Raw genomic sequence first — 22,442 nt, 5'->3', positions numbered from 1 at the left:
CTCAGGTTTGCTAATGTGGGCTGTGACAGCAGAGGTTAAAGCTTTGCTTTGTCTCGCACCTGTGGTGTGACTGGCTTGGTTACTTAACATCTCTGAGGATAGGCTTATATTGCATGAGTGAGAGGATTAGTTGGTGTTTGCACAGCACTTTAGAGTTCTGAAGTGAGATGTGTTAAGGGCAATGTCACCAACAGGATCTATTTGACACGGAACTGTTTCTGGCTGAGGGCCTGCAGTTGTCTCAGGTCTTGTTGGGGGCCCTGAGAAGCTGAATTCCCAGAATTCCCCATGCAAATTCCTTAAGCCAAGGTGAGGAGGGTTAACCTCAGATGGCACCAGGTGCCCACCAAGCTGCTCTCTCATTCTGCCTTCTCTGGACAGGGAAAGAAAACATAAAGAGAAAGTTTTTGGGTGGAGATGAGGATATAGACCACTCACCAGTTACTGTGAAAAACAGGCTCAACTTGGGAATACGTAGTTTAATTTACTGCAAATCCATACTGGAGTAAGACAGAAATTAAAATGAAATCAACCTTCCTGCCTGGCTCAGCTTCACTCCCTACTCTTCCACTGCCTCCCCAGGAGCACAGGGAGATGAGTGTTGGAGGGCAGTGGTCAGGTCATAGATCACAACACTTCATCTCCACTGCTCCTTCCCCACACGGTGCCCCTGCTCCAGTCTGGGGTCCTTCCTGGGGAAAGCAGTCCACAAACTTCCCTCCATTTTTTTTTTTTTTTTTTTTTTTTTTTCGTTACTGCCTTCAATCCCTTCTGAAATACCAAGCACAAATAAGTAGCTAATGCTTTTGGGATGGGAATTTATGGCTTGGCACTTCTCCTGTGGTCCTTCTGCTGTTCACAAAATGCCATGAATAGGGCAGAGCTGTTGTGTTTAGTATCATACCATCTGTGCATTGCTCTGCTATTCCAAGAGTCTGTACTTGTAATCAAGGATTAAACTATTTTTGCAATTCACCCTAGTGGCATATGATAGCAAGCATAGATTGCTCCTGAATACTGCAAAAGATTTTTGAGCCTTGAGTTACTTTCTTCCAGCATGGTAGGAAAGACAGATGTATTTGTCAGGCATTGAGAAAGTAATACATTCCAAAATTCAGAAAGTTCTAAAGATAAGATGATTCCCTGCGTAGAGTTTGGGCACACTTTCCTTACATGGTTATTTTCTTCTGTTCTAAAGAAAAAAATAATTGGTTTCACCACATGTCATCACTAATATTTTATTTTTAGTGCTTTTTATGTATAACAAAAGATAAAAAAAAAACATTTTATCATCCCTAAACCTAATATAAACAAATGATATTATTACTACTCACAGTTTTGGATCCCTTTATAAATATCTGCTACACTTTTTCACTTGGGGTCTTAGGGGGTGAGTTGTTTGGTTTTGGGGTTGTTTTGGGGTTTTTTTGATTTAATAGCTCAAGGAAACGGAAACAAGGAGGGGAAAGCATAAGAATTGATCTAAATATAGCTGCGCCCAAAATCTTTTGATTTGTCAGGAAGGGGGAGTAGAGTTTGCAGTAGAGATGGGATATGTTCATCTCTGGCTGACTGTGGCCTTTCTCCATGTCTTACAGGAGCCATCACTGCTTCCTCTGGCAGAGGTGCCTTGGTGGGTTACACTGTGGAGAGCTCTCCTTGCTGCTTTTCCATTACTTCTGTGCTGTAAGCAGATGGTCAGTACCTGGAAGATCAAAATAATTTTTCCAGCTAGTCTTAAAAGTAGTAGTAGTATGCATTTTAAAACTTAATGATTTGCAAAGTGAAATATAAAAATTTCAGGGTAATTCTTTCACTAAATTTTTGGAGTTTTTTCAGTTTGTGGTTCCCTATGTCATCCTTTACTAGAATGATGGTACTTTAAATGTATTCAGTAATTATTACAATGTGAAAGACTTTAGCCTTTAGTTTAGGAGTACTAAATTCATTTTCTGGGACAGCAGCAGGTCACAGAGCTCAGGCAGTGCCTGCTCACCAACTAAACTCTAACTCAGCTATGTTTATATTTTTCAATTATCTTCTCAACTGCTCGTAAAAGAGGTGCCAGTGTTTTTAATTGCCTGTCATCCCCCAAGAATCTTCCTTAAACTTGTGCCCTTAAACTTGCAAGGGAGGTGCTCATGTTCTTGGGCTGGCCCTGACTTTGCATTTGCTAATAAGCAGTAACAGCTGGTTGTTGCTGTCAAAGGCAATGTCAAGACTATATCATTTTGTAGTGAAGTTTATCAGGGAAAAGGGTCTTTTAAAGCTTCTTTAGAGGTTTAAAAAGCCCTCTGGCTAAGAGCCAACTTCAATTTATTTTTTTTTTTTTTTTTTTTTTTTTTTTTTTTTTTTTTTTTGTCATTACAAAAATTAGTTTTTTCTTTATCCTGTTTTCTAGTATTATTCTCAGGAAAACAATTGGATGAAATTATTTTTTATCTTCCTGGGGATTAATCTTGTGTGATCTATTAGGGTTTTTTTATTAAAAACAGCAGAATGCTGGAGTAAAATGGGCTGTTTGCACATGTCACAGGCAAACCTAGGCTGTCACAAATCTTGTCCACTCAAATATTTAATTTTTTTAATCTTTGAATTCTTGGATGGAACAATGAGATTAAATCAGTGAACACAAAGCAAAGGGTTTTCATGTATTGGTGAGTGATGAGACATTTGGTTGAATTTCAAGTGACAGGTGGTCATCCCTGAAAGAAGAATATTTATATAAAACTTGTGAATTTCAGCATTAAATTTGGATTTTTGAGGTGCTATATACTCCCTGCTCACTACAGGTTAAAAATGCCAGAGTAAGATTCCCTGTTCATCTCCTGCAGTCAGGCTTGGGACAGCCTCTGCTGCATCCTCAGCTCACAGGATAAATATAAATGGTACATTTATTCTGCTTTTAATTTTCAGGTGGGTTTTTATTTGACTCTGACCCCCTCAGGGCTGGGTGCTGTGCTGCCAGCAGGATCTGCTGCCTTTCATGAAGGATTTTACTGAACTTGAGCCTTTCTCCCAAAGTTTTGAAACTTTGGGGCTTGTCTGGGAGTCTCTCATTTCTGAAACAGAAGGAAAGAACCCTGCTTTGACCAAATAAAACTGGAATTTTCAGTGAAACTACTCCTCTTTCAAATCTGGGTAAGAAAAATATCTTGATGAAGACAAATAGAGCTCGTTTTCTTGAAGTGTCATCAGAGCAAAGCAGTGTTGGATAAACAGAAATGATGGAAAGAAATCTGAATGTTTCCTATGGCAGGCACAGTTAGACTCTGCAGCCTTGCAAGATGAATACAGTAACCTGCCACATGGCAAAGACTCAAGGCTTCTCCCACCCATGGATTCTGGCAGAAATGTTCTTTGGTGGGAGTAGGCAGCAATGCTAAAACTCCTCTCTATCATTTCATCATTACTACTGCTTTATTTACATGAGAGTTCAGCATGGAAAGGATCCTCTCCCATTAAAAGACCTCTCCAGTGATGTGTTGCTGTTTGTGCTGAAGCTCAGATATGCAATGGACTAATTCACAGCAGCAATGAAAAAATGAAGTAGGGTCTTATTTGCAGTGTATCTTCCTGCCAGTAAAAAAAAAAAAAACAAAAAAAAAACAACTCCCTTTCTGAAGCATATGTAACTCATAAAATCTGAAAATTGCTTCGAAGCATTGGCCTTGTACAGAGCTACACTGTGTAATTGGCTTTTTCAAGAAACCTCTGCATCATATGCTTTAAGGTATGTACTAAGTGATTTAATGGGGTATGTCATTTTTAATTACTGTGGAAGAGCATTCATAAGTATAAAAATGCAAGTCATGTCCTCTTGGCATTATTGCTTCTAAAAGCATTTTTATGTAACCTGCAGGAACCAGCACAGTATTTTCTTTATCCTGTAAGTGCATGATAGTTTTACATTTTTGTGATCTGCAGGATGCGTTCAGTGGATGATTTGTGGTAAATTAGCCTTAACTGAGCTCTCAGAAAAACTGCTGCCAATATCTGAGTTTAAATGGTCTAAAATTAGCTCATCCAGCTTTACAGTACATCACTGTCTTAGAAGCATTTCAGTTTTCTCCACCCTCTCAATGCCATCTAATGCAGCATAATCTCTGCTAACAGGAGGGAAAAAGCCCTGTCATTGTGATTGCCCTATCGTGCCACAGCTGCATCTGAGTCCAGTGGCCATCTGTGGAAAATAATTGATTTTTTCTTTTTTCTCTTGATATTGAGTTCTGAGCAAATCATTAGAATTTAAAAATGACATAAAACCTCTTTAGAGGAGAGGGTGATTTGCTTTGAGAAAGTGTCATGTGCAATTTAACCTGCAGTGTATTGTAATTGATGTTGGCTGCCTGTGACAGTTATCTCATGATTTTTCCTCTGTGCCTGTGCTCTGGCCCTTGCTGTTGAAGAGGAGCTGATGCCTGACAAAGGAGATGCTGCTGTGCTGTTCTCGTTGCAGCCTCCAAGCATTTGAATGGTTTTACCCATCTCTGAGTTGGTAAAATGCAGTGAGAAATCCAGCAGAGCAGTGCTGCTGGTGGCTGACAGCAGGTTTGTGGATTTGGTGGGAATAGGAAAACACTGGAACATTGTATTCCAGCAAGGAGCTGACCACAGGAGCAGCTGGGTAAAGCTCTGAAGTTTTGGATTGATTTGTCAAAGAATTGAAATGTGGGGGAAAAGTCCCAACCAACAAAGTAACCTCTTAGCACTTACAGGTAGAAGCACATCTTCCATCAAGGCTGGAGCTGGACTTCTCCAACTGGAGCTGGTCTTTCATCATCTGCAATATTTCTAACAAAATTTTAATGAAAATTTAGCTTGAATTTATAATTTTCCCTCATTATTTTTTTCCTTTTACTGAGCTAAGATATAAGTGCTCCCTCTGCACCCAGGCAAGATGTGGTAGCTGTGTCTCTGTCCTTGCTCCAGCCATGAACCTGCTGTCCAAACACCCCAGTGGAACAATTCACATCTGGTCCTGGCTTTACTTTTGCCCTTTCCCTTGCTCAAAATGCTGCTTGTCCCAATTCTGCCTTTGGTTGCTGAGGATTCCTGTCCCATCTCTCTTAATTTCTTGGCAGAGGAAAAATTTCAAATAGTATTTTAGCTGAAATCAGATGAGATGATGGTGAGGGGGTGTGTATATATGAATATAGATAACAAGATACATCTATATTCGTATCTTACATATTTCAGTGGCTTCTGGTTGCAATGTCAATATTGGCTTTCTTCCTTCCATAGGAATAAACATTAGAGAAGCCACAGAAAACAAAACAGGAAGAGATTCTGAAGTTCATTTCATGCGTTTGCTTCACTTAAAGTACACACAAATCTGCTGAAAATGATCTTGCTTGAGCTATGGTAAGCCTTGAAATGCTCCTGCTTCTGCTGTAGTTTGTGTTTACACATATATTGTGGGAAAGAGGGTAGAAAATGTTGCTAAGGAAAAGGGGTGGGAAGTTTGAAACCATACAAGCAGCATGTGGTGAAGCTGGAGACAGGATTGCACTGTCCTTGGTATTTGATGGTAGCCTGTAAAGTCTGGATCAGATACAAAATCACCACTTCATCTTACCTGGGCCAGGGGAGTATAAAGACAGAGAAGGTGAATGAGTGCTTGAACAGGTAAGAGTTGTTGGTTCTCTGGTGCTGTTTGCTTTTTCTGTAAGTCTTGGTTACCTGAACCTGTTTATGGCAAGTGATGTGTTCAGAGCCTCAAATCAACCAAATTTCACATCCCTTTTTTATGAACCTCACGTTATAGAAACTGTTATCCTGCAAAAGCTGTGACATGATTATAAAGAAAGCTCTGCTGATGTAACCTGATGTTTCCCTTCCTAATACTATTAAAAATACCCAGGCTTTTATGCCTTAATATAAGCTTTCACCTTGCTAATACTGCTTATTCTCCTAGACTGAATAGGAAGCTAAAAATGCTGAATTGGAACCTCACTGAAGATGAGGGAAACTGAAAAAAAAATTTTGATGGAAAAATAGGAGGCAGAAAATTCATTTCCATTTTAATGGGGTTTTAGTTGTGTTCTGAATATGCTTCAAGTTTAAATCCAGCATTTATAAAGCTCATATTACAAATGGGTTGTATTTTCAGTGAAGGAATATGTGTGTTGCTTCCTGAAGCACCCAGTGTGGTGCAGAGAGAATTGAGTGTGTAATTGTTTATTTACATAGGTGGCTGTGGGATATAGAAGCATCACAATATGTTCAGAGTCCATTTGTATTGTAGAGTTTGTTTGGGGTTATGTGAAAGCACTTTAAATTAAGAAAACAAAAATAACTTGTGAGGATGCTGCTAATCAGGGAGCTGAATTTACATGAGCTGTAGTCACAGCCATCCAGTGGTCTTATCTGCTGCAAATAATCAAGCAAACTTATTAGTTTTATTTCCTTTTTATCTCTAGACTGTATTCATAATTTCTCCCACAATGAAGTCATAAGAAAGAAAAAGAGAACTTGAGTTTTTTGCTAAAAATAAAAGAGAAAAAAAGAAAGAGCAGTAGTTGCTTCTCTTCAGCCATCTTTGAACATTGTCTCTCCTAAGTAACAAAGAAAATAACAATTCAGATAATCACTGAATTTGAAAATAGGTAGCATCTCCAAATAGACTCTGTTTTACTGTCTAATACAATAATTCCAATTTTAGTGAATTGTTTCCTGTGTAATATAATAGTGACTCTTGGGTATTTCCATTGGCTTTGCAGTGGAGCTGATTACCAAAGGCTGTTTAATGTGTTTCTAGGGAATCACCAAGTGACCCAGAGCAAAAATTCCATTACCTCCTGTGTATCTCAAACAGGAAAAATACAAAAAGGAACACGTTTAAGATGCAGAATGCAGACCAAATTGTTACAAAACTCACAATATGGGCCACAGTTTCTGCTGTCTCTGTCACAATACATCCTCATGTCCCTTTCCAGCAGCCAGGCTGCTGCATTCCTGCTCTCCTTCAGGAGAGGATTGCTTCTGCTGCCTGCTCAGCCAGTTGCAGAATTTCAGTTAAAGCACCAGCACAGCAGTTAATAGGTGTCATCCATCCACAATGCCCAGGATTAACTTGGATTAGCCCTCCACTGAGTTTCTGTGGTGAAGGTGCCCTGGGCTGCCAGGTGCAGTTCAAGCAGACAGGAAGGCTGGGGATGGTGAAGTGACCTGCTCTGGTGCTTGTCCCTGCACCCAGCTGTGGGGTCCCTGCTTTTTTACAGTGTCAGACCTATAGATCAAGAGCTGGAGCACTGAGAATGAGGCTGTCTTTCACTGACCAATTTCCATTTCATTGAGCTGTTGTTTTATTCTGGTCCTTTGCTGAGGTTTATTCAGGAGTGTTGTGGAGCAGGTGGAAAAGAAGCTAATGTGTTATGGATTATCTGACACATTCAGCTGCACCTTTCATTCCCAGGGAACAAAAGTCATTCCACAAGTACAGAAACTTCTTTTAATTAACCATCTGAGGTAAAGAAGCCTCCACCTCTTCCTCCCCAGGAGCTAAGTTGTCAAAACAAACCAGGGCTGGTAGATCTGCTCTCTCTGGTTCTGATCATTCTGTTCTCGTGGTTCTGGTACAGATCTATGGGTGGTGGAATCAGAGTCAAATCCCTTTTCCATTGATTCAAAGCAGAGATTGGAACCAGAAACTTGCAGAAGAAAACCTTCATCACTGCATTTCACAGTGATGTTGGGTGTGGATTCCTCTGTCTCTTGGTAGAATTATCTCCATTTTCTACTTTTCTGTTACTTCCATTTTCTGCTTTATTACAGAATATTCACATGGCTATCATAGTAGAATTTATAAAATTACTTTTAAGATGGACATTAGGAATTAGGAAGCCTGACTTCACTCTTGGCTACATTTATAATATTAATCTTTCCACTTGTATTTAAAAATAAATCTGAAAAAAAAAAAAATGCAAGTGTGTTTTCTCAGGGCAAATATCATACTGAAGCCTGTTTAGGTGGCTGTCCCAAATCCTTGCTGCATATGGGTTTATGACTAAGGGATACAAAGGATTTAAACTGAAAGAGAGTATATTTAAATTAAATGTTATGAATGAATTCTTCCTTGTGAGGGTGATGAGGGTCTGGAACACATTTCTCAGGGAAGCTGTGGATGTCCCTTCCCTGGAAGTGTTCAAGGCCAAGCTGGACAAGGCTCTGGGCAGCCTGGTTTAGTGGAAGATACCTCTGCCCATGGCACATGTGCTGGAGCTGAATAGTCTGTAATTCCCTTCTAACCAAAACCACTCTGTGACTCTCTGATGATTTGAATGAAACATAGGCAGCAGAGGATGAGTCACATGGAGTGCTGGTGGCCTGTGTGCCCTTCATGAATATTAGTAAGCTGCTGTTCTTCTGTGGTTAAGATATTAAAATCTAATGTGACTCCAGGGAAAGCTAAGGAAGAAAAAGTAATGCAGCTTCTCAAACAGAATAAATCCAAGGTGAAAACTGATAACTTTGCCCTAGGAATATAGTAAGTGAAATCTGGTTTAGAATAGCATTTTAGAGGTTGTTTCATTTCTCAAACTTCTTTGGTAAATTAACAAAGTATTGTTAGCACGTGGCTCTGTTATGATGTGCCACTATTGAGATGTGTCTTTACCTCTCAGTAACTACTCTACCTGTTAGATTTATTAATAAAAGTCATCCACACAGTTGGGGCTTATTCAATCTGACCAGGGCAGCTTAGGGTGATTTGGCACTAAGGGAAAATTGGGCCAGTCAAATTCCAGGGCATCTCTCACTGCAATTTGTACTCTGCCCTCAGTAAGAATTTGGCAACACCTAAAGTCTCAGAGGGTGTGTGCAGGTGTATCAGAGGGCAGTGGAGATCAGCTCTGCACCTGAAAGCTGCTTAAGGATTGTATTGATGGGATGTGAGAAATTACAAAATACCAGCTGGATTCTCTAGGAGATGCAATGGTGTTTATAAGAGAATGTTATTAAATTACTTGTTTTCACTGAAGAGAGCATGTAGAAGTGGATTGCAAGTGCAGATCTATATGATTGCTTGTCATTGCTCTTAAGCAGTGGTTAATTTCAAAATGCACTGCACAAGCCTCTGCCTGTGGATTTAATCTTCAGACACACCATTGATTTAAGTATTTTCTGCCAGAAAATGGTGAGAGATCTACCTGTGTAGTAATAGGAAAAACACAACCCCCTTCCTTCTTATACAAGTACACACAACACTCATCCAGCCAGAGGTGCAATAATCCCTGTTTAGCTGCCAGAGCTGGTGGGAGAGTGGTGGTGGCCCCAGGCAGAGGTTAAGGGGCAAGTACAGGGAATGACTCCTTGTGTTATCTAACACAGCTTTGTGGGGGCTCCAAAGCAATTGTTATCTGACCCTTCCCTTTGCTGGAGCTGCCTTTAAATCCCCAATCAATAACAGGAGCTCGCAGCATGGCTTTGAATGAATAATGCAGCAATTCTGCAGCACAGAGTGGCTGTTGAAAGGCAGTTTATGATTCAGGGTGCTCAGGCTCTCCACTGCTCTCACAGGCTACGTGCACTGCTCAAGTTCACAGAGGTTTACTACACCTTCGTGACCAGCTGAATGTGGAAGGTTATTATTCTGCTGACTTATCCGTGGCTCTGGATGAATGGGTGTGTCCCTGTTGGGATGTTAACGTTGTGTTGTGCAATCCCCGGGATCATTGCACATGGAAAAGGTTTTTACCTTTAGTGCTCAATCCAAGAACAGAGCAGATCTCTCCAGGCAGCTTTCTTGTCCTGAGCACTCCTGAGCTTTATTACAGTTCCACTCTGAGATGTGAAGATGAAGATAGGAGATACAGTCTCATTTTCTATAAAAGTTTATGGAGAGGGAAAATCACAGCATCATGCAACACCATGGGTATGCAAGATATGAAATGACTGCCCCAAAGGTGTGCTCGTGGCAGAGCAAAAAATTAAAACTTTGAGGCAGAACTAAGGAGATTTTCACTAGAGCAAGATGAACATTTTGCACTAGGTTTACAGTCTAGTTAGCAGTAAAAGACGTGGACTTGTCAAAACTTCAGTGTTTCCTAGAAGCACACCAGCTGTGTTGAAATGAGTGTTAGAAAATATCCTAAAGACCAGGATGAATTTCTTGTTATTTTGTCCTGAGCAAGAAACTGTGCAAGTGGCCAAGATTTAATCTAGGAGCTGTAGAGTGCAAGTTCACATTTTTGCTTTTTCCAATTCAAACTGTGTTTTTTTCATCCCAAATACCTGGGAATTTTGGCCTTTCACTGTTTCCAGGCACTGGCTTTATCAGCATTCCTTTTTAAATGGACATGGAAGTATCATTGGGCTCATTAGAGTATAAAAGGGTAAAAAGCCCTACTTTAAAATTTTAAATCCTGTAAGTACATGAATGGACAAGTTGAATTGTGTGTGCTGCTTTTACTAGGAGAAAAATACTTATGCTTTGAAGGTTAAAAGCCATTTGTAATTAAAGAGAAATAAGTCATGGCTGATTTATTAGACTTGCTCTTTTTTGTGAGACAATTGTCTTTTAGATTTTCTTTCCTCTCTCTGGTGTGCTCATCCTGGCATTGCTGTTATATATTGCCATTAACAGCAATAATAGATACCAACACTTCACACATAGCATGAGAAGACAGCAGTGTGAAACCAAAAAAACAGACCAAGCCAAGAAGCATTTCAGGTATTTCCCCAGCCCTTTGTTGTTCTGTGTATTCCTGTGTGCTGTTGTGTTTTGGTTTTTAAGCACTGAGTGTGCCAAGGCTTGCAGTTTGTCTGCTGAGCCCATTCCTGATGCAGCACCCAATAGACTGGGTGGTGATTTATGTTGGGAAAAATACCTAACATAATGATAGATCACTGAATCCCTCCATTTGTGACTTATCTTGTATCTCTGGAAATGTGCAGACTGTGGCCTTCCCTAATGAGTAAAGTACAAGAATCTCTTTTCCTGAGGTGACATTCAGCTACTTCACTCAAAAACAACCACAAAAAATACACTTAGATTACATGCAAAATGAAAAGCTTTAAGTTGTTAGGCAACCTCATGCTCTAGAACTGACCTAAAGGAGTCTGGAAGGTTTTGCTGTACATGTCCAGCTCACCAGATGATCAGCAGACCTGTATAAAGGGGGAGAAATTATGCCACCAACTTTCTGGGTTTTTAGCTGTCTGAAAAAATAAAGAAATACTTTTGTTGCAGCAGAAGTAAATGAAAATCCAAGAATCTGAGAAGACTATTCTAGTAATGTTCCCATACTCACATGGGCTTGAAAAACCCAAGTTCCTGGGCAGCTGCCAAGTGCAGGTAATGAAAGGTTGTTTAGCACTTGGGACAAAGCAAATGTTAAACACCAGTTACATTCTGCTGTCCAAGTCACAAGACTGCCTAGAGAACCGCTGGTGATAAATGTTCACAATTATGGTAGAGAAATACCATCAGGAATTTAGGGTGGAACGAGGCAGGGCAGGGCCACCCTGGACTAATTACATGGACTCAAGGAGAGGAGAGACTTCCTTGAGAGAGAAGTTTTGAAGCTGTATTTGACTGGAGAAATGCTGACTGTGTAGTAAGAGATTTTCATATAAGCCTGCAGGAGGGGAAACTCACCCATTCCAGCTTGGGAAGTGTGCTGGATCATTCACAGAGCCACTGCATCTGAGGGCCAAATGTGCTGCTTCTGACTGCAGATTAAAGCCACTTCTCATGATGTTTTCACTCTCTGGAGTACTTTGCTTAAGTCACTTAAGCATCTGCAAGAAGTTTGTGGTGCATGAGATGAGGAAAGGTTCAATATGTATGAATAGGTCCAACTGTGCTTCCAAGCCAGATTTTTTCCATGCACAACAGCACCAAAATTTGGGCAACAGCCAGAATGTTGCACTAAGTTCTTTTATTTGTTCTCCTTATTGTTTTATTAGCAATTCCAGGATAATCTGTTGTTTCAGACTAATTTTACTCTCATTTTGCAGGATTAGTGAAAGAACCATTATAACAATCAGATGAAGACACTGAAACACTTGAGGTCTGATCTCCATTTGCACCTGGGGAGTGGATGTACCATGTCTGTAGAGAAACTGCACAGGCTGGAGATAAAATACAGCAACATCTGAACAGAAGGCATCCCTTATCTTCATGAGTTCCCTTAATTAGCTAGGAGTAGAGTTAAACTGCCTTCCCTGTGGAATGGAAGTTTCTGCTCATTTATTCTTTGTTTTCTGAGTACTGCTGAAGTCTTACCATTTATATAAATGTGGAGTTTCTTTCCCCAAAGAGTCTCGAAGTGTTTAAGCTTAATGCAGGATGAGAGACAGGTCAATAAGTTAGGAGACTGTTCCTGGGGAGAGGGAAGAACTTTCCTAGGCTGTGACAACACGAATTCTGTAGAGTATTTTGTAAGAAAACAGAAAAGCTAAAGAAGGAGGTGAGGGATGATTAAAGAGAGGTGTGAATGAAGGAATCACAACTAGAAGAGAAGAGGCAGCAAGGTGATACATGAAGCCACAGACACAAGGTGCAGGAGCTAAATCTGAGCTAGTAAAAAGGAAGTCAGAGACACAAATTTCCCTTTTTGCAGGACAGAAAATTGGACTGTGTCATGCTGGCACAACGTAGCAGCTCTAAATTCTCTCAGGCAGGATTCCACTGGAGAAGGGACCAAAGCAGGAGCTGCTGCTGCTGAGGGTGGAGAACCACAGGACCTGCAGAGGAAACGACAGAACTCGTGTTCAAATGGTCGTATTCATGTTGGCAATTCAGTTACTTATCTCTGATGAAGTCACTTTAGAGCCACCCCTAAGTCCTTAGAATATGATTGACAATTACTGTGACTATTTGCTTTTCCTTCTTGGGGATTGTGAAATTTTAATCAAAATTACCTCAATATAGTAAGTTTGCAAAAGCTGAATTCCTAATGTTTTTTTCCCCAACACTTTTACAATCTGATCAATCTTTAATAATGAGACTGAGCTGAGAAAAAAAAAAAAAAAACAAAACCAATTTTCTACTCAGCCAATGCAATTTCATCAGAAATGAATCATCTTAAGTGAATACATTGATTTAGATTAAATTTGATGGGAAAATATCAAAATGAATAATTTTACCTTATTTGTTTTTTGGCAATGTTGAAGTATTTTATATTGGCATTTTATTCATTTAATTTCAACTTCTATGATATTTACATTATTTTGATATTCCTATACTATTGCATGTAAGGGTTTCAATGATTCAAACCCTGTATGTTTGTTATTTGCACCGAAAATAAATGTCAAAATGTTAGAATTTCCTGTGGGATCAAAATTCCACTTTCTATTTACAATAAAATGTGTAAAGAAATACAGTACTCCAGAGTAAGTCTGACCTTAGTACTTCTCAGCTCTGGAATGCCAGGCAATCTAATATATGGATCAGGATTGTGTAATAAGATTTCTGAATGATTTATGCCAATCACATTTTCATTATTTCCTCACCAGTACTGGCATTGGTAATTCCTTGTACACTAATGCATCTTTTCCACCCAGCTAGATACAACTCATGTGAAATAAACTGCCAAGAGTCTCCTTGGAGCATGGCTTCCAGCTTTAAGAATTCTTCAGCTATTTCATCTTTTTTTTTGCTGAATTAGGTCCAATGCTGGTCAATTTGTGATTTCAATCCCCAGTATTATCATTGATACTTATTTTGCAAAATGTTCTGCAGTGTTGATGAGTTGCAATCCACATGGAGATAAGGCAACTGTCCTCCTTGTGCTTGCTCATAAAATTGATCTGAAAGCAATCAATAAGATGGTGAAACTTTCTTTAAAACACCAGAATTACACTTAAAAAAATTAGAGGGGATTTTAATTTTTTTAAATTAAGCACATAACTGATTTTCATGAAAAGCAAGATAGCTTCAGCTTGTGCTGAGGAAGTAATTAACACATCAGGTGAAAGTTCACCTCTGCAAATGGTGCTCCTGAAGGTAAGGGAAACTGAATACATTCTAAGTTTGTTCATGTGAAAGATACCTGTATAAAAACTGATTGATTTGATACACTCCTGAAACGTTTACAGCTGCCATTTCCATGTATTGCATAAACTATTTCATCAACTTTCTCCTGGAGAAAAGCTTCTGCAAACCCTATGCAGAGCCCACTCTGAAATTTAATATAGGTGAACTTCTTAATTGAAAAGTTTTAATTTGGCTGTCCTAATTCAGGTCAGATTACTGTCCTAAAGATGTAGTTTTGATCTCTTAAGCTATCTACCCTCAAAACATTGACAAAGAGCTCAGATAACAGTATTGAATTTTATTCTGTGTCATTAGGCCCCCTGGAGTCTCTTACCCACCTATTCTCCTCCTTAGAGGAAATACTTGGAAACTCAGTGCAATAAATGTGAGGAGACTTGCACAAAGGAGAGATGGTAACCAGAGTTCCATAACTGGTTGTATTGAACTCTCTAAACCTAAGGCCACACTCAGAGTAAATTATCTTCTTATCAACCAAATCTGCTGGTGATCTGAAAAACAGGAATTTTGCATTTAGTTTTTCAAGTGCAAACTTAACATGCATTTGCTGATGCCTGCTGAAACTTTCCAGAGCCCCTTGTGCATCCTACTCCACCTGAAATACTGCATGGAACCTGTTTGTAGAAACCCTGAGGGGCAAATGCCTCTGAAAAACCTCTGAAATTCTGTCAGAAACAATGCAAAATATCAGCATAAGTGATATCAGCATAACTCTTTTTGCTGTTAATGTCCTCTAATCAGTCCAATCTAAAACTCATAAATGTATCTGGTTTTCTCTAATCAGAATATTCTTACTCGGTTTTGGTCTGCAGGGTAGCTGATCTCCCTTCCAAGAAAGAAATACTGGTGTGGGAAAAGGTGTTTCTGGAGCCTTCTAGACTCAGATTTTGGGCTCTACTTTCTATTTATTTCAGAGTTATTCCACTAAATTCCTTTACACTGAACAACTCCAACTACTCCTTGACCAGCCCAGGCTCCTCCTTGGTTCTTTCCTGCTGGGTGTCTGCTGGTGAGTCCATTCTGGCTGTTTTGTGAAAACCTGCTCCTGAAAAATGTGTTTGCTGGATTATAAACATGTTATCTTAGATTTTGTGTGATCTGACAGACTGATCTCATGGCAACAACACTGCAGGAATGTGGGTTAGTAACGACTTTGTGTTGCCAGCTTTTAATATCATCCTTACAATTTGTGTTTGTTTTTTGGAGCAAAATAGGGCAATATATGTCACTATGTCTCAGATGTAATATTTAAGAGCACTTTCAAGAAAATAATAAAAAAAAATTGTCATCTCTCTAAAAACAACCTGCCTCTAAATTGAGGCCGTGCACTTTGTTTCACATGGAGCACAATTTACAGTGAACACGAGCACATTTCCTTGTCACTGTTGTTTGCCAGACTGAACCATCCCTTCCACACAATCCACATTCACCTGGGGTTCCCAGATACCCCTTAGGGCTCTTAAACAGAGTCAGCCAATTGTTTCCGTGTTGTTTTCTTTGTCAAGGAGAGTTTAAACCCCATCCTCTGCTGGCAAGTTTCCCTCCTAATTGCAGCAAAGTGGTGCTGAGATGTCACTGTGGAGTGGCTGATAGTGGCAGTGTTTTAAATGACAAGGCACAGAAGAAAAGCCCCTGCTCTCTGGAACCTGCTGTAGGAGCAGATAAATGTATGCAAAGTCTATAATTAGTGAGGCAGATCTTGCAGAGGAATCATTTACAGAAAGGATCTGTCTTGTGGGGCTGATTGGGTAAAAGGCAAGGGGATGGGGAATGCACTTCATAAAGACAACACCAGAGCTAAGGTTGGGCTGACAAGCACAAGGAGGGGAACAGATGAATTCTGAGAAATTCTGGGGCAGAGAGTGAGGATAAATGGAATAAAAAGACACAGGCACAGGCAGGGCAGAGGCATAAAGGTCTGGGGTTTGTGAGGAGGGGAGAATGATGTGGTATGATTGCTGCTGGGTACAGATTGAGGGGGGAAATTGAGCTCTGGGGTGAGGTTTGCTGGAGAAGTTGTCAAAAACCAAAACAGCCAAAGGATGGACAAATATTTTAGCCACAAGTTTTTGGAGGAAGATCACATACTTTAAAAAAATCCCAAAATTATGATAGAGAAAAAAAATCAAAGGAAGTCTGCTAAGGACAGTGTGGATACACCACAAGGATGATTCCAAAGTCCTGAGAGTGCACTGAGACAGGGAACCTCAATGACAGGATAAATGCTTTATTTTTCTCATGCAAGCTGTCAGAAATAATTACACTTAATTTATAGTTTTCATTTGGAAGATATATTCAGTAGTTCTCAAAAGACACTCCTATGTCCAAAAGCACATTTCAAAAGCTCTTACCCCTCTGGTAGCAGTAATTGTTCTCTTTTGTAACTTATAAAAAACAAGCTTGGCCTCCTCTCCTATCTCCTTTGGTACACAGGCTTAGCAGATGCAGACATTCCTGTGCTGTTTGTTCCAGCAAGGTGAGTTATGATTATAGCACTGGGGATGAGCAGCTGACGTTGACAAGGTTTTCCTGCAAGTCACCGTGAGGTAACGAGAAGTGTCTGCTTTAATGATTTTCACTGCTTAAATTTTTATTGTATTCAGCTGGAGTTTTTTTTTTTATAGCCTTTGATTAAAGTTCAGAGGGAAGATGAATTTAAAAGTCTTCAAGTTTGTTAGATGTGCTACAGCTTGCCAGTCACCCTGCCAAAATTTTCCACTGTGTACTTCTTATAGTTCTGCGTGGTCTAAATTTAATTGACTGCAGATGAGAAGCATTATTACAGATCTGTCATTGCAGCCACTCTTCATATGTTTCACTAGCTGGAAAGAGCAGTCACTGGGTTTGTTTCTGACCTAATTCATAATGATGTAAAGCAGCAGTGATTTCACAGAAGAGGAAACATTTAGCTGGTGAGAAGGGCAGAACTGAGCTCAGTGTAGCTCCAGTAGTGCTCATTCACAGGTGAGTGGAAGAGTAAAGTCCATTGTTAAAACACTTAATTTCAATTTTGTGGGAACAGAGGTACATTGCATAAGCTGTTCAGATGATATAGCAACATAATTCATCATTTTATTTTGCTGATTCTATTAAGACAATATGAAAAAAGGACAATGATCTGGGTTTTCCAGCCTAGCCCCTCCCTAGGATACTGGATCAGGTCTAAAGATAAAAGAATGGACAGAGATGTATTTAACATGCCAACTTATACAAACTGGTAATGTTATTTTTGTGTCTTGAAACATTACCATTCCAGCAGCCTCATTTTAGTAAGCTAAAGTAAACTAATTTATATGTGGATGTCTGGATTTGTCTGCACATTGATTTATCAAGTATACTTCTTTATTAAATCCCCCTTACTGATAACAAACAATTACTACCTTGGATAATTGATTTAAAACATGGGGGAGACCATTGCCAGCTGATCCTGAGCCAAGAGTTATAGTGCAAATTAATCCAGACCAGAAGTCTACGTGCCTTGAACTTGCTCCTCAGATCAATATGTGAGGGAAGACTGGCATCCACCAGGTTTGTTAACAGGATCTTTAACAGGATCTTGTTGGGAATACAAATGTCCAGCACACTGCTGGTGGGATCCTTTTTTTCCCCTGCATATAATTTGTATTGATAGCTGACTTTGGGAGAACAGAAGGCACTGTGATCTCAGTGGGAACACACAGGGAGAAGCTGAGACTGTGATCCTGCCTCTATTAGAACTGATTGTCTGTGATGGATTTGGTCTCTCTCTAATCTGGGACAATCTCAAAAATTCCTGAGAGTCTTCCTGCAAATGCAAATGTGATGTTGAAGTGGGAAGCCTTTTGTGCAGAGCCATTAGCAGGATTTTTAGGCATGTAAGATAGGAAGAGACAAGGTAAGGTGGACTGAGAGACCTTAAAACAAAGCCCTGATCAGAGCAGAAATGTCCAGCTTCCTGTCAACACCAGCAGCTAAACAACTCACAAGATTTTCAAACAATTGCTTGGGCTGGAGCTGTGACATCTGTGCTGTCAATTAAAGCTCTGTGAAGTCACCAGAGAAGAACAAGAACAAACATTTGTTAACAGGGTATTGAATATGAATAATTGTCCTCTGCCCTCACAAACTGAAAGGGTGGGTGGAGATTTACTGCTGAGGAAGAGAGGCAGCCATGGCATGACATGGAATATTGCTTTTCCAAATCAGATTTTCAATATTATTGTGTAAGTATTATTAAATTAATCACTGAAAGCAAAGGGTCAAGTTAAGGTTTGGAGATTTCTTCCTTAATTATATCAATAGCTTTTACCTTACTGAGGACAGTAAAAAGTTTAACTGTATTTATAGGGTTGCTTCATCCAAATTCATGAAATGTCTCAACTTTATCTAAGAATTTGGGCTTTTTTCAATAGTCTGTAGATCATATCTTCCTGCTGGGTTGTTTCTCCTACTTGGAATATTTCCATTTGACAGAGAAAACCTATAGTATATTTTACAAATTGGGATTTTCAAAATTTGGTCCAAATTCAGAAGAGAAGACTCAGACTTATATTTTGACAGAATTTGTACCTTGGGACTCTTCAGACTCTCTGAAGGACAGGCCAATTCTCAAGCATTTCCAGCAATAAAGATTTTCAGTTTACTTTAGGTTTCTTGGCCTTTAAAATGTGTTTTCTACCATTTCTTGTACTAATGGTTTGTTTTTTTTTCACAAGAGTGCTCACAGACTGCAAAGTTTAGCTAATAAATATGCAAATGTGTTCACAGGGAGGTTTGTGCCAGAAATTTTTATGGGTCGCTGTTCTGCTCCTGATTGAGTAAATCATGGTGCTCTAACTTTCCTCCTCTTTTTAAATTTGGCAACCAAATGACAGAGCAGGAAAGGGCTGGGTGAGGGAAAGGCTGTCAGTCCAACACCTACAGCTGGAAGCATTAACACAAAAGCCCCTCTGACTTTTCCCCAACCAGAAGTCTACATAACATGAATTTTGTTGACATTTTTAAATAGCCAGTTGAAAGAAATTTAACTTGTTAATATGCAAGTAATTTGGGATTTTTTTAATAAAAAAGTTGTGTATATAGTATTTGGGAGGAGGTTTGTGCAAGGAAGTTTCTTTCAGTTCTTTTAATTGAAAGAAATTAGGGAGCTAAATGTGTAACAGTGAAGTTTTACAGAGATGTGCTTCTCCATTTCAGGCTCAGAGGTCGTAGGGGCTTCACTTCTCTCAGTGGTGTCCTTCAGTTTCCTCTTTCTCCCCTCCCTCTTGGTTTTTGAAAGACATAATACCTCTAAACCAGAGCATTTTACATGTAACATAGTCCCACTCAATTGTAGACTTGTAGAGTGATAAGAAATTTCTAAGATGCATTCAAAGCATAAGATAAAGAATTAGAATTGTGTTCCTTTCCTCTGCTCACTTTGCACTGGCAAGGCTCAGCACTGATCTCAGAGGCTCAGGGTGTGGGTTGTGAGCCAGAGCCAGCCCCAGTGTCACCTCCCCTGCCTCAGCCACCAGCTCCCACGTCCCCCCATGCTCTGTGTCCTGTGGAGACTGAGAGCTTAAGCCAGAGACAGAAATAAAACACATTTCAGAGTTAGCTGGGAGAATATTAATATTGGTTAGTTCAGCCCATGTAATATCCTCTACTACAAACATAGACTGCCTCCCTCAAAACAAAATGAGTCTTAACGTCTGTATTGCCAAACATTAAAATATCCTGCAAAGAACTTGAATGTTAGGTCTGTGTCCCTAAAGTATTAAAGAAATTTGGGTCAAATCCAACATGATAAATCTAAATGCCAGTGGGAAGATCCAGTTGGATTTTATGGTTTTGTAAAGCATCTTTTAATTCTGAAAAAGCACATGGCTACTATTCCTTCTCTCAGCAGTTGTGTTTACAGCAAAGAAATGTTCAATTTGTGTGTGATATGAAAACAATGAAGAAATCAAAATATTTAAGGTCTATTTAGACTGCTAAGCAGGCCAAATGGAAAGATATCATTGCTGTGACTGACCTACAGAGGACTTGTTGATAAAGTGAAATTGGTGTGCTGATGCTTATTCTGTCAAATGATAAAGCACAAACAGAAAACAGAGCTGAAGCCCCATTTGGTAAATACAGAGCTAAATGCCTCCCAGCCCCGCCTCAACATCCACTTCTGCTGCCTTGTGATTTGGTGGGCTGCCTATAGATCCAGCTTGCTCAAAGATTTTTCATTTAAGTGTCAGTTGCTGTGGTAACAGCATGAAGAGCAGATCAGATGGATGCCAGGAGCAGATGGGTTTCCCTGAGAACTCCACGTCCATGGGCAGTTGGTGGTGCCCCAGTTCCAGAGGTTACCCACACAGATTTGTGCTGCAGCTGACTTGGCATTGCCTTCTCCAGGGTCCAGACCTTGTCTCTGAACCCCAGGGATTCTCTTGGATTTGCAGCCCTGGGCTTTCTCATGGATTTCCCACAGAGGAAATGCTGGCAGATTAACAGAAGTGATGGAGTTTCATATCCTGATGTTTATGCTGCCTCCTCATTGTCAAGGGCTGGGCTGAGCCCAGTCTTGAGCTCTGTCAAAATGTTGAGTAATTATTACATGATAATCACACGCTGCAGTTTCTCCCAGGCTTAATCTGATTTCTGCACTGTAGTTGCTTACATCCCACCTAAATTCCACCCACATGTAGTTTAACCAATATGACTGATTAGATACTATTTTCCATGGTCAGAGCTGTGTTACATACAAGGTGTATCAGCAAATATTTGACCTTTGCTCAGGTCTTCTTGGTTGGTTCTCTTGCATTTGAAACTGAATCAACATCCTTATGAATTATTCAGTTGAAATCATAGTAATGGCCTGGTGTTTACTGTTTGGTAAAACCCCAAGTTTCCCTTCCTGTTTTGGAAGGTTGGGGTTTCTGTTTGTTTTTTGTTTTCCTGAGAAATGTGTGAAGGGAGTGTGTGTGTCGTGGTTTAGACACAATTACATGGGCTGGGCCAGTCAGGATTCCAGCTTTATCTGGAAAGGGGATGGAAGGCAACTCCTTAAACAATGCTCATTTCCCTCCCTCTCTTACCTCCAAAATACATTCTAACATGTTGGTTTGTTCAATCTTGATCCAATCTCTAGAATATTGTGGGTTTTCAGAGGAGTAATGCTACGTCACAGATTTGTGGGAATTAGGGAATGCTCCCAAAACAAGGTCCTGCCTGTTCTGTATGGATGATGTGTGTCCCTTGCCTCCCTGACCTGGCTGTGCTGGCAGATTCACAGCAGTGCAGCTGGGTAGATAAGAACATGTGGATCTTGACTTTAATGGTGTTAAAATCTACTTTTTATTAAAAAAATTGATATTGGATAAAAATGCATTAGAAAGTATTCACAGAATTGAGAAAAGTTTTGTTTTCTGCTTTTCATTGCTGCAGATTTAGTACTTTGGGGTACTGTGTTAGGCTGTGCCATGTAGATGCCAGTTTGTCCTCTGATCTCCAGACTTGTTGATTCATGACCTCCCCAGAAGGTGCTCAGCCCATGCAAATGGTAGCTGGTTTTGGACTAATGGCATTTTTTGTCCCTAGCCAGCAAGCACAGTTCTGACAGTGCCTGTCAGGAGGCTGGAGTGAGGCTCCCCACCAGTTAGATTCTGTCAGGCACTCACAGCAGGGAGACCTGAGAAGCTGCTGGCTGAGTTTGTGCATTCTCTCTTCCTGCCCCCAGCCACACGTTTGAGGTTGTGCTGCAGTGGAGATGCACCACTGGCACCAGGGAACACTCTGTGCCTCTGGCAGCAGCTCCAGGCTCTTTGTGCAGGGCAGCCTCCCGTTTTTTCTGGTCAGCAGATTAGTCTGCCCATGGTGCTGGAATGAACCACAGACTGCTGGTGCTCACAGGCTGTGCTCATCCTCACAGAGAAGCCTCAAAGTGATTAATTTCTGCATTTCCAGCTCTGTGCTTTGAACATAGAGATGAAGAGAAAGTACTTGGCAATAGGAATCAAGAGGAGCAGATCAAAAGAAACAGAAGAGCTCAGAAATACCTGCAGTAGCAAATGGGGAGACTGGAGCATTGCTGGGACAAGGCCACTGAGTGAGGAGGCAAAAAGTCCATTTGTGAACTTCTGGCTGTGGACCAGAATGCAGCAGTCTGAAACACAGGACTCTAAGTGATAAATGTCCACACCTTCTGCTGGTAAGAAATGGTAAGAGATCAGCTCAAGCTGGGCATTTCCAGAGAGCCAGAACCCAGCCTGGGATGTTTTAGGCTCAGGATGCCCCACACTGTGCAGGTCAGCAGGCTCATGGTAAAACACTGCCCCATCTCAGCTGAGGTGGGCTTTGCTTTTCTAGGGTTAACTTGGTTGTTGCCTGCTGAAGTTGCTCTCAGTGCCTCACAAATGGAACAAAATTACCAGCTGATGGATTCCTCCTGTGGCAAGGTGGCAAAAAATGATTCCCCAGGGAGGGATGCACA

The 22,442-nt window shown here is 40.3% G+C and overlaps 1 long non-coding RNA gene across 1 annotated transcript; it reads left to right on the top strand.

The window, feature by feature from the left end:
- Positions 1-1,599: 1,599 nt before the first annotated feature.
- Positions 1,600-22,240, top strand: LOC130258209 (uncharacterized). Its single transcript, XR_008841452.1, has 5 exons — positions 1,600-1,686; positions 5,245-5,364; positions 11,962-12,724; positions 14,812-15,008; positions 21,917-22,240. It is a non-coding gene; the product is annotated as an uncharacterized LOC130258209 (long non-coding RNA).
- The last annotated feature ends 202 nt before the right edge of the window (positions 22,241-22,442 follow it).

This window comes from Oenanthe melanoleuca, chromosome 12 (assembly GCF_029582105.1).
Source record: "Oenanthe melanoleuca isolate GR-GAL-2019-014 chromosome 12, OMel1.0, whole genome shotgun sequence".
Taxonomy (NCBI): Eukaryota; Metazoa; Chordata; class Aves; order Passeriformes; family Muscicapidae; genus Oenanthe; species Oenanthe melanoleuca.
Note: the sequence above shows the minus strand (reverse complement) of the source record. Positions and strands in the feature narration are given on the sequence as shown.